Consider the following 12,249-nt stretch of genomic DNA (forward strand, 5'->3'; position numbering starts at 1 on the left):
TCCTTTTCTCCCTTCTTCCTTCCTTGTCCCCATCCTCCCTCCCATTCCCTCCCCTTCCTCATTGCTTCCCTCCTTCCTCCTTCTTTTCTTCCATCCTTGCTCCTTTCCCTCCTCCTTCCCTCCCTCTTTCTATCCCTCCTTCCATCCCTTGATACCATCTCTTCCTCCCAGTTTCTTCATTCCTTCCTTGCTCCCTCTGTGTTTCCCTTCCTGCTTCCCTCCTTCCTTTGTGCCTTTCCTTCTTCCTTCCTCATTTCCTTCTTCCTTCCCTCTCTCTCCCTCCCTCAGTCCCATCCCTTCCTCCCACTTCCTTCCCTCCCTCCTTGCTTTCCGCCTACCTTCTTTTCTTCCTCCTCTCCCTTACTTACTCCCTTCCTTCTTTCCTTTCTTTTCTTCCTTCCCTTCCTCTCTCCATTCCCCCACTCCCTCTGTCCCATTCCTTCCTCCCTTGCTTCCCTCTTTCCTTCCTCTCTCACCCTTCCTCCCTCAATCCCATCCCTCCCTCCTTGCTTCCCTCCCTTCTTTTCTTCCTTCTCCCCCTCATTCCTTCATTGCTCCCCTTTTTCTTCCCTCCCTCCCTCAGTCCCATCCCTTCCTTACTTTCTTCCTTGCCTCCCTCCCTTTTTGTCCACCTCCCTCCTTACTTGCTCCCTTTCTTCTTTCCTTCCTTCCTCTATCTCTCTCCCCCTTTCTCCCTCAATCCCTTTCCTTCCTCCCTTTCTTCCTTGCCTCCCTCACCTCCTTCCTCCTTTTCTCCCTCCTTCCTCCCTTGCTTCTTTCCTTCCTTCCCTTCCTTTCTTTCCCTTCCTTACTCCCTCAGTCCCATCTTCCTTCCTTACTTGCCTCCTTGCTTCCCTTCTTTTCTTCCTTCTCTCCCTCCTTCCTCCCTTGCTCCCTTCTTTCCTTCCCTTCTCTGCCTTCCCTCCTCCCTCCCTTAATCACATCCCTTCCTCCCTTTCTTCCTTGTCTCCCTCCTTCTTCCTTTCCTTTCTTCTCTCCCTCCTTCCTCACTTGCTTCTTTCCTTCCATCTCTTCCTCGCTCCCTCCCTCTCTCTCTCTCCCTTCCTCCCTCCCTCAGTCCCATCCCCTCGTCCCTTGCTTCCTTGTCCCCCTCTTGCCTTCCATGGTCCCTTCCTTCTTTCTGTCCTTTCTTACTCTCCCTCTCCCTTCCTTCCTCCCTGTCATCCTTTCCTCCCTGCTTGCTTCCCTCCTCCCTCCTTTCTTCCCCCTCTCAATCCAGTCCTCCATTCCTTTTTGCTTCTCTCCTCTCTTCCTTGGTTCTTTCTTCCTTCCCTCCCTCCCCCTTCCTTTCCCTCTTCTTCCTGCTTCCTTGAACAATAATATTAGCCCCAGGATTACCCAACTTGTAAACAAGATGCAAGCTCAAAAATCATATTGATGCAAACAAAATATAATTTTCTGTTTAAAATGCTCTTTTTATATTATAATAGTCCTCTTGATTCATGTTACTATTAAATTTAATGAATATGTTAAAAGTTTTAATTAAAGTTTATTTTTTGATTAACACAGTTTATTATTCTTGAACTTTGTGGTCCCTGCTAACAAAAAAAATCAAAGTGGTCCCTGATTGAAAAAAGGTTAGGAACTACTGGTCTAAATGGAGTAGAATAATAACATATAAAAACCAATGGACACAGATTGTAAGGTTTGCAGAATTAGACCCAGGTCTGTCTGTTTGTTAGTGTAGTTGGGGTGTATGTGTGTCTTATGTAGGTGTGTGTTTTATGAGTGTATTTATTTTTAATTTAGTTTTATACTTTGTTTTAGTAGCTAGTTAGTTAGCTGCATAGTTTTAGCATTATAAAATTTCTTCTTTTTATGATATTATTGCTTTTTACTTAAAAATAAATTAAATAGTTTCTTAAAAGGTGGCAAGTTTAGAAAGATTAGAGCCTGGAGTGGCTGGTAGACCAATATGGGGTTTATGGCCTAATTTATTTTGTCTTTAAGGTTGGCCGCATAGCTATGGTGTTGTTATCCTTCAATTATTATTATTACTCTTTTGTTTAGTGCAACATATATACACTGTTTTGATCATCATCTGTTGTTTTCAACCAACTTATCTGTTATTTCAGTAAATCTTTAATTGACCCTCTTTTGGATATGTCTTTGGTTTTCATTTCTCCTCATCTTGATCCAGCTCTTTACATTTTGTGATTTTCATTTTCATAGATTTGCTAAATCGGAATTGTTTTAGAGCTTTGCAGTTTTATGCAAAATAGTCTCCTGGTCAGTCGCAGGGCCAAACAGGGTATAGGATTACAGCCTGTGTTGGACAGGGTTACACTCCCCCTGAAGACTTAGGTTCACAGCTTGGGAGTGATCCTGTACTCAATGTTGAGCCTGGAACCCTAGGTCTTGCTGGTGACCACAGGAGCATTTGCACAATTAAAAATTGTGTGCCAGCTGGACTTGTACCTTGGGAAGTCAGGCTTGCCCATGGTAGTCCATGCTCTGGTTACATTCTGAATAGACTATTCCAGCACACTCTACATGGGGTTGCCTTAAAAGACTGTTCAGAAGCTTCAAATAGTCCAATGGACAGCAGCCAGGTTGATCACCAGAGCGGCATACAGGGAGCATGCAACCCCCCTGTTGCGTCAGCTCCACTGGCTGCCAGCTTGCTACCAAACACAATTCAAAATGCTGGTTTCAGCCTATAAAGCATTTTTCAACCTGGGGGTTGGGACCCCTGGGGAGGTTGTGAGAGGGTTTCAGAGGGGTTGCCAAAGACCTTCAGAAAACACAATATTTTCTGTTGGTCATGGGGGTTATGTGTGGAAGGTTTGGTGCAATGCTATATTTGGTAGGGTTCAGAATGCTCTTTGATTGATTGAAGAACTCCCAAATAGTGACAAGGTGGACCAGGATGACCCAAACGAAGAATCCAACAATGACAGTATCTATATTTTTGAATAATGTTAATGGATTAAATATACCAAATAAAAGGAAAATAATATATAACCAATTAAAGGGAAACTGTGATTTAATTGCGCTAGAGGATATGCACATATCACAAAAACAGGTCTTATCTAGTATAGAAACAATTGGGTAATGAGTTTTACTCTTCAGCACTACAAAAAAAGGGGTAGTGATAGATACAAAGGAAAAAATGAATGCTGTTCTAGCATTTAAGGATCGGGATGGGAGAATGGTAGGGATCAAAGCAAAAATTAACAATCAGGTGACCCTAATTTGTAATATATATGCTCTGACAGGAGCCAAATCACAATTTATAGAATAATAAAAGAGGTAAATTCAAGAGGAGGAATATGAAAATTTGATAATTCTAGGAGATTTCAATGGAGTACTAGACTATGATCTGGATAAACGAAGAGAAGCAAAAAAAGGGAGGATCCTAAAGGCAGGAAACTACCACTAAACTTCCTACAATTAAACAAGAATTTTATTTCCAAGATATGTGGAGATTGAGTAACCCTACGATGAAATATTATACCTTTTACACTGACCGGCATAAAACATGGTCCCAAACTGACATGATCTGGGCCATGAACTCTTTAACAACTAAAATAAATAAAATCAAAATCATGCCTAGAGTTAACACAGACCACTGTCCAATAAAAGTGATCCTAGAAGACAGACAAAAAACCAGGAGGTGGAGATTAAATTAGAATCTTTTGAAAATGGAGAGTGAGATAGAAAATAATCAATCTGAACAACAATAAAGAAACAAAAATTGAAATAATTTGGGATGCCAGCAAGGCAGTTATGAGAGTATATTTTATCCAGCAAGGATCACTTAGGAACAGGAAGAGAAATGAAGATCCGCTCAAAGTACAAAAAAAAAAACTAGAAGGAAGCACTACTAAAAGCAAGACCAGGGAACAAAAAATACAACTAGAGATAGAATTCATCAGGAAACAGATAAACTCAGCCCACCTAGAGCAAATGGCAAAGAACCTAAAATACTTAAAAGGTAATTATTTTGCGAATGCTAACAGGCCAGGAAAATTGCTGGCTAAAACATTAATTAAAAAAAGACAACAACATATTACTCAGAATACCAAGTAAGGGAATTTTTTTACACAGATGAGGAGATAGCAAAACAATTTAGGGAATTCTTCAAAGAACTTTAAAAAGTGACCAAATAAAAAAGAATGATGTGGTAGCATATGTGGTGGAACAGAAATTAGGGAAAATAACAGAGGACCAGAGGGAATTGCTCAATAAACCAGTCACGGAAGAAGAAATTAGGAAAGCAATTAAGAAATTACCCAATAACAAGGTGCCCGGGCCTGACAGATTAACAGCAATATATTACAAAACATTCCAGGAAGAACTGATACAATATCTAAAAGAAATAATTAACAATATTTTGCTATTTGAAAGAATACCAGAGTCCTGGCAAGGTGCCAATATTAGTAATACACAAAGAACAAACAGATCCAAGCAACGTTAAAAACTACAGGCCAATCTCCTTGTTGAACAATGATTATAAAATCTTTGCGACTATAATGGCAAACAGATTAAAAATATTTTTAAGGGACACTATCAAAGAGGACCAAACTGGCTGCTTGCCAAATAGACAAATGAGAGATAATATTAGAACAGTGTTAAATATAACATAATTTTACGAAAGTAATATACAGAGAGAGTTGGAGTTATTATTTTTCGGTGCTGAGAAAGCGTTTGATAATGCTAACTGGGATTTTATGTTACAAATCAAAGGAAAGAGACATGGGCTTTTATTTCTTAAACGCAATTAAGACAATTATTTATTCCAAACAAAAAGCAAGCATTGTAATAAATCAACAAGAGACAGGGGACATAATCCAAAAGGCACAAGACAGGGGTGTCCTTTATCCCCCTTGTTGTTTATTATGATGCTAGAAATACTACTAGAGGAGATAAGAAAAGATGAGTTGAAAGGCACCAAAATACGAAACAAAAATTTCAGACCCAAAGCCTTTGCAGACGATATTGTCTGCATAATAAAAAAAAATCCCTTGGAAACAACACAACAATGGACCAACAAGATAGAATCCTTTAGGAAGATTGCAGGACTAAAAATCAATAAATCCAAAACTAAAATTCTAACAAAATAATAATAATAATAATAATAAACCTTTATTTGTACCCCGCTACCATCTCCCGAAGGACTCGGTGTGGCTTACAAGAGGCCGAGCCCTAAAACAACAATAAAAACAACAGCAACAACAACACAATAACTCAAAAAACAAAGCAATAGCAAAGAATAGCAATAACATTAACAACATCCAATGACGCAATTAAAAACAATGGCCGGGGCAAATGTAATAATTAAATTAAAAAAATTAAAAGTGCTGGGCATGACAAGGTGGGGTGTTTGGACGGGGGTGGGCATGCAGATATCCTGGATCTCTAATAAAGTGCGTTGGGATATAATGCTAGGAGTTTCCTTATTCTGGAAAGGCACACTGGAACAACCACGTTTTCAAGCTCCTCCTAAAGATTGCTAGTGACGGGGCCTGCCTGATGTCCTTAGGGAGAGAGTTCCAGAGTCAAGGGGCCACCACTGAGAAGGCCCTATCCCTCGTTCCCACCAATCGCGCTTACAATGCCGGTGGGATCGTAAGCAGGGCCTCTCCAGATGAACGAAGAGAACGTGTGGGTTCGTACACAGAGATGCGGTCATGCAAAAAACATGATAAAAACCAGAAGAGAATTACTACAAGAAATCTCAAGATTTGAGGTAACCAACAAAATCAAGTATCTAGGAATACAAATAACCACCAGCAATTCACAATTGTTAAAAAAACAATTAAAACACCATATGGAAGAGCATATGAAAAAAAACTAGAGATTTTTTTCATTGTTTTTTTTCAGAGATTGTTTCCAAGGGATTTTTTTTTATTATGCAGACAATATCGTCTGCAAAGGCTTTGGGTCTGAAATTTTTGTTTCGTATTTTGGTGCCTTTCAACTCATCTTTTCTTATCTCCTCTAGTCTGCTGCTCTAGAGACCAGGGCACAAGGGAGCAATATGTTCAAATGGCAGGTAAAGAGATTCAACTGAAACTATTAGGAAGAACTTCCTGAGAGTAAGAGCTATTGGAGAGTGGCAGAGGCTGCCTGGGAGTGTGGTGGAGTCTCCTCCTCTGGAGGCTTTTCCTCAGAGGCTGTCTATTGAGAGTGCTTTGAAAGTCAGTTCTCCCCCTCCTCCTCAATGGGATACCTTTTGAAATCTTGAAACATGATTCTCATGTTCCCTCTGTACCTTCTCTTCCCCCAGCTAAACATTCCCTAGGAGGAAAGGAGGAAGGAAAAAGAGAAGGAAGGAAGGGTGGAAAGGAATGGAGGGGGAAAAGAGAGAAAGAAGGAAAGGCAAAATTATATGGGTATGTATTTCTTTCCAAAATGTCTTCACCACTGTGCCTTCCTGTATGGCAGGGGGTTGGACTGGATGGCCCTTGGGGGTCTCTTCCAGCTCTAGGTGCCTTCCTGTATGGCAGGGGGTTGGACTGGATGGCCCTTGGGGGTCTCTTCCAGCTCTAGGTTTCTCTATCAGGAGTAGGCAATAAGGGGTCTCATGGATAGACTTTTTCTCTCCCATCCACCATCTCATCCACCATCTCATCCCAGCCAAGGCCAAGCCTTTTGGGATCCAAGTGTTTCCCGTCTTTCCTTCACTTTCTGCCTCCAAAAGAGACAAGGGAAGGGAGGAAAGGGCAGGGAGGGGGCTTGGAGAGAACCCCCCTCCCTCTTGGCACTCCCACCCTGCTCTGGCCCACCATGCGGCCCCTTATTTATTTTTATTTATTTATCGTGTCAAGAGCGAACCGAAACAGTTGTATTGCATTAAAAACAAACAAACAAACCACAAATTTTGCAGACTTGATATTCTATTAAATGTCCTTTGACCAGTATCTGGCCACTTGGAGTGCCTCTGGTGTTGCTGCAAGAAGGTCCTCCATTGTGCATGTGGCAGGGCTCAGGTTGCATTGCAGCAGGTGGTCAGTGGTTTGCTCTTCTCCACACTCGCATGTCAAGGATTCCACTTTGTAGCCCCATTTCTTAAGGTTGGCTCTGCATGTCGTGCCAGAGCGCAGTCTGTTCAGCACCTTCCAAGTCGTCCAGTCTTCTGTGTGCCCAGGGGGGAGTCTCTCATTTGAAGAGAGAGGGGGCCAAGGGACAGTTCTACCTTGTTTCCTGCATATGTCCTCAGTTGGGGACCCCTCCCACCAGCACCAACTGCCGCTGTGGACCAGAGTGAAAAGAGAGGGGGCCAAGGGACAGTTCCACCTTGTACAGTTCCATCTTGCCTCCTGCATATGTCATTATAACGATAGCAGGAAGGCCGAGTAGTAGAGAAGATTTTAAAATAATTTGAATTTATCAGACAGGGAAAGATATAAAAATAATCCCCACACTGCTTCACCAAATGATAGCATTACCGCACCTCTGTACCACCAATTATAAGGAACCTGGGGAAAACTATACCAGCAGATTGCCACTAATTATAAGGAACTTAGGAGGGAAAGGTATAGGGGATTTTAGAATAGTGAATCCCACAAGCTGCCAACCAAATTATATATAGGTGCAGGGGAATTTTCAAAACAAGAAAGAGGCAACTAGGAGATCTAGAAACTGTTTCTTCAATTGTTCTCACTGCTACCTTTTTGTTTGGTATTCAGATTAAGCTGTGTGTGGAGAGTATACTTAGTAACACCCTCTTGTGTTACAATAGTGTGTGTTTTCTTTAGAGGGTTTAAATCACAATGATGTTCACACAGAGGCTGTTATAAAGTGTTAACAATAATAAAATGTTTATTTAACAGGCTTAAACTTCTTCTGGTACAAATGCATAGTGGTTTCAGTAAGTTACTGGTACATAAGCTTCTGGTTACTTTCGATGTACAATTCTTAGAAGGGTTCTGGGTTCAAACCTTGATGTTAACAAAACAGGAAATTATCTCAGGAAATTAATCGCTGATAATAATTCCAAATAAAATTCCCCCTTTCCGGAATCTTGCCAATATCCTTTGGCCTAGCCTTCCTCAGAGACAAAGAACAGACCACGAACCAGGTCCGGTTCCACTATCTGTATTCCTAGCTAATCTCTCTAGCTCTTGAATACCACATAAGATTAACCCAGCTCTCCTATCTAACACCAACCAACAAAATCCCCCAACGGGCAATTTCCAACTGCCAACTCAAGCCTCAGTTCAAAAGGTATATTTTTTTCTTTTTGAACGCTAGGCTCTGCCCCTATTTTCCAACCAATCCTGGCTGTCTAATCTCTGCTTCCTAGATTAGGACACGCCCTCTCTAGAAAACCCTTAACTAAGATGATGTCTCCTTGTTTCCCTATCCTAAGATGGCCGCCAGGGCTTCGCCAGGCCAACATTCTAGCTGCTTAAGGTAAGGAGTTCTTTACAGTCATCAGTTGGCCGCCCCTCCCCCAGCACAAGTCTCCACTCTGGGCCAGAGTGAAAAGAGAGAGGGCCAAGGGGATGGTTCCATCTTGTCTCCTGCATATGTCACCAGTTGGGGACCTCTCCCACCAGCACCAACTGCCTCTCTGGACCAGAGTGAAGAGAGGGGGGACCTGGAGACGGTTCATTCTTGTCTCCTGCATATGTCATCAGTTGGGGACCCCTCCTCCCAGTACCAAATGCTGCTCTGGACCAGAGCAAAGGGGGGGCAGGGGATGGTTCCATCTTGTCTCCTGCATAAGTCATCATTTGGTGGCCCCTCGCCCCAGCAACAACTGCCACTCTGGACCAGAGTGAAGAGAGGGGGCACCTGGGGACGGTCCATTCTTGTCTCCTGCATATGTTGGGGACCCTTCCTCTCAGCATCAACTTCTGCTCTGGACAAGAGTGAAGGGGGGGGGGTAGAGGACAGTTCCATCTTGTCTCCTGCATATGTCATCAGTTGGGGATCCCTCCCCCCAGCACCAACTGTGAAGAGAGAGCGGGGCAGAAGACAGTTCCACCTTGTCTCTGTGCTGTTAGCAATATAATATAATGTAATATAATATATTGTATATATTTATATATATATATAATATTTATAATATTATAATGTAATGAAATTTAATACTAATAATAATAGTATTATAATTATATATTTATATTACATGTAATATTACAAATAATAGTACAATATAATGGCATAATACAATATAGTAATATTCAATACTGATAATGTACTATACTAATAATATAATATATTGTATGTATATATACCTTGTAAGGCGCTCTGAGTCCCCTTCAGGATGAGAAGGGCAGCATATAAATGTCATAAAAATAAATAAAATCCATAGATTGGTAATATATAAAAATAAGTGCAAGGTGAAGGGAGGGGAAGGGAGGAGGAAAGGAAGGAAATTAGTTGAAGGAAGAAAGGGTAGTGAGGGAAGGGGAAAGCAAAGAGGATCCAGGGAAGTAATGCCTATATTCTGCCTTGGTTAGACCACACCTGGAATACTATGTCCAATTCTGGGCACCACAATTCAAGAGAGATATTGACAAGCTGGAATGTGTCCAGAGGAGGGCGACTAAAATGATCAAGGGTCTGGAGAACAAGCCCTATGAGGAGCAGCTTAAGGAGCTGGGCATGTTTAACCTGAAGAAGAGAAGGCTGAGAGGAGATATGATAGCCATGTATAAATATGTGAGAGGAAATCACAGCAAGGAGCAAGCTTGTTTTTTGCTTCCCTGGAGACTAGGACGCGGAACAATGGCTTCAAACTACAAGAAAGGAGATTCCATCTGAACACGAGGAAGAACACGAGGTAGCCCCCCAACTCTGGAACTCACTTCCTAAGGACATCAGGCAGGCCGCAACTTTGTCAGTCTTTAGGAGGAGCTTGAAGACGTGGTTGTTCCAGTGTGCCTTCCCAGAATAATGATCCCATAGCACTTTGTCCTCCAAAAGAACTTTACATTTTAGGTCTGCTTGTATGCTTTCCACAAACGGCCCATCACTTTTTCGCCAATGTCCCAGCATTACTTCCAATTTTAATTTTACATTTGGCCTTCCCATAGATTTTAATCGTGTGGTCTTATTGTTAATGTTACATTACTGTATTGTCCATGTTTATTTTAATTGCTTGTATTGTTATTATTATTGCTTGTATTGTTGTATTTGGGCTCGGCCTCATGTAAGCCGCACCGAGTCCCTTTGGGGAGATGGTAGCAGGGTACAAATAAAGTGTTGTTGTTGTTATTATTATTATTATTATGATCTTCCTGACTGTGGGAGCCGTTCAGCAGTGGAACTCTCTGCCTCGGAGTGTGGTGGAGGCTCCTTCTTTGGATTACTGCAACGCACTCTACGTGGGGTTGCCTTTGAAGACTGTTCGGAAACTCCAATTAGTCCAGCGGGAGGCAGCCAGACTGCTCACCGGAGCGTCATACAGGGAGCATACCACCCCCCTGTTGTGTCAGCTCCACTGGCTGCCGATCCAATTCCGAGCACAATTCAAAGTGCTGGTTTTGACCTACAAAACCCTAAACGGCTCCGGCCCAGTGTATCTGTCCGAACGGATCTCCCTCTACGTCCCACCCCGGAGTCTAAGATCTTCTGGGGAGGCCTTGCTCTCGACCCCGCCTCTTATCACAAGTGAGGTTGGCAGGGATGAGGAGCAGGGCCTTCTTGGTGGTGGCCCCCCGCCTGTGGAATTCACTCCCCGGGGAAATTAGATCAGCGACATCACTCCTTTCCTTTAGGAAAAAATTGAAAACATGGATTTGGGACCAGGCATTCGAACAATCTGGCAGATAAAGAAGGACTTCGACAATGGACAGAAATGGACGAATGGAATGATGGAACTCTGAAAGACGAACGCTGAGCTTGAGAATAGTTTTATTGATGTGTTACATCCTGCTTGTTTTTAACTGTGATAATTGTTTTAACTATGGTTTTGTACATTATGTGCATTTGTACAGGCATCGAATTGTGCCTTTTTGTAAGCCGCCCTGAGTCCCCCCTCGGGGGTTGAGAAGGGCGGGGTAAAAGTACCTGAAATAAATAAATAAATTGGAGGTTTTAAAACAGAGGCTGGATGGCCATCTGTCAGGGGTGCTTTGAATGCAATATTCCTGCTTCTTGGCAGGAGGTTGGACTGGATGGCCCATGAGGTCTCTTCCAACTCTATGATTCTACGATTCTAGGTGAGGAAGGAGGGATTGTCTGACTCAAATTGGAAGGGGCGGCCAACAGCCTCGAAGGCAGGGCCAGGTCCCTAAAGGACCTCCACAGGCCAGAGATCCGATTGCCCAAAATTAAGTCTAGAGTTCGACAAGAAGAAATGGATGTGTTGTTGTTCATTCGTTCAGTCGTCTCCGACTCTTCGTGACCTCATGGACCAGCCCATGCCAGAGCTCCCTGTCAGCCGTCACCACCCCCAGCTCCTTCAAGGTCAGTCCAGTCACTTCAAGGATGCCATCCATCCATCTTGCCCTTGGTCGGCCCCTCTTCCTTTTGCCTTCCACCTTCCCCAGCATAATTGTCTTCTCTAAGCTTTCCTGTCTCCTCATGATGTGGCCAAAGTACTTCAACTTTGTCTCTAGTATCCTTCCCTCCAGTGAGCAGTCGGGCTTTATTTCCTGGAGGATGGACTGGTTGGATCTTCTTACAGTCCAAGGCACTCTCAGGACTTTCCTCCAACACCACAGTTCAAAAGCATCGATCTTCCTTCGCTCAGCCTTCCCTAAGGTCCAGCTCTCACATCCGTAGGTTACTACAGGGAATACCATGGCTTTGACTAGGCGGATCTTTGTTGCCAGTCTGATGTCTCTACTCTTTACTATTTTAGTAATGTTAATTTAGTAATTTTAGATGTTAGTAGGGTATAAATAAATGTTTATTATTATTATTATTATTATGTTTAGCCTGAAGAAGAGAAGGCTGAGAGGAGACATGATAGCCATGTATAAATATGTGAGAGGAAGTCACAGGGAGGAGGGAGCAAGCTTGTTTTCTGCTTCCCTGGAGACTAGGAGGCAATGGAACAATGCTTCAAACTACAAGAGAGGAGATTCCATCTGAACATGAGGAAGAACTTCCTGACTGTGAGAGCCGTTCAGCAGTGGAACTCTCTGCCCCGGAGTGTGGTGGAGGCTCCTTCTTTGGAGGTTTTTAAACAGAGGCTGGATGGCCATCTGTCAGGGGTGCTTTGAATGCAATATTCCTGCTTCTTGGTCTCTTCCAACTCTTTGATTCTAGGGGAGGAAGGAGGGATTGTCTGACTCAAACTGGAAGGGGCGGCCAATAGCCTCG

The sequence above is a fragment of the Anolis sagrei genome, chromosome X, assembly GCF_037176765.1.
Source record: "Anolis sagrei isolate rAnoSag1 chromosome X, rAnoSag1.mat, whole genome shotgun sequence".
NCBI lineage: Eukaryota > Metazoa > Chordata > Lepidosauria > Squamata > Dactyloidae > Anolis > Anolis sagrei.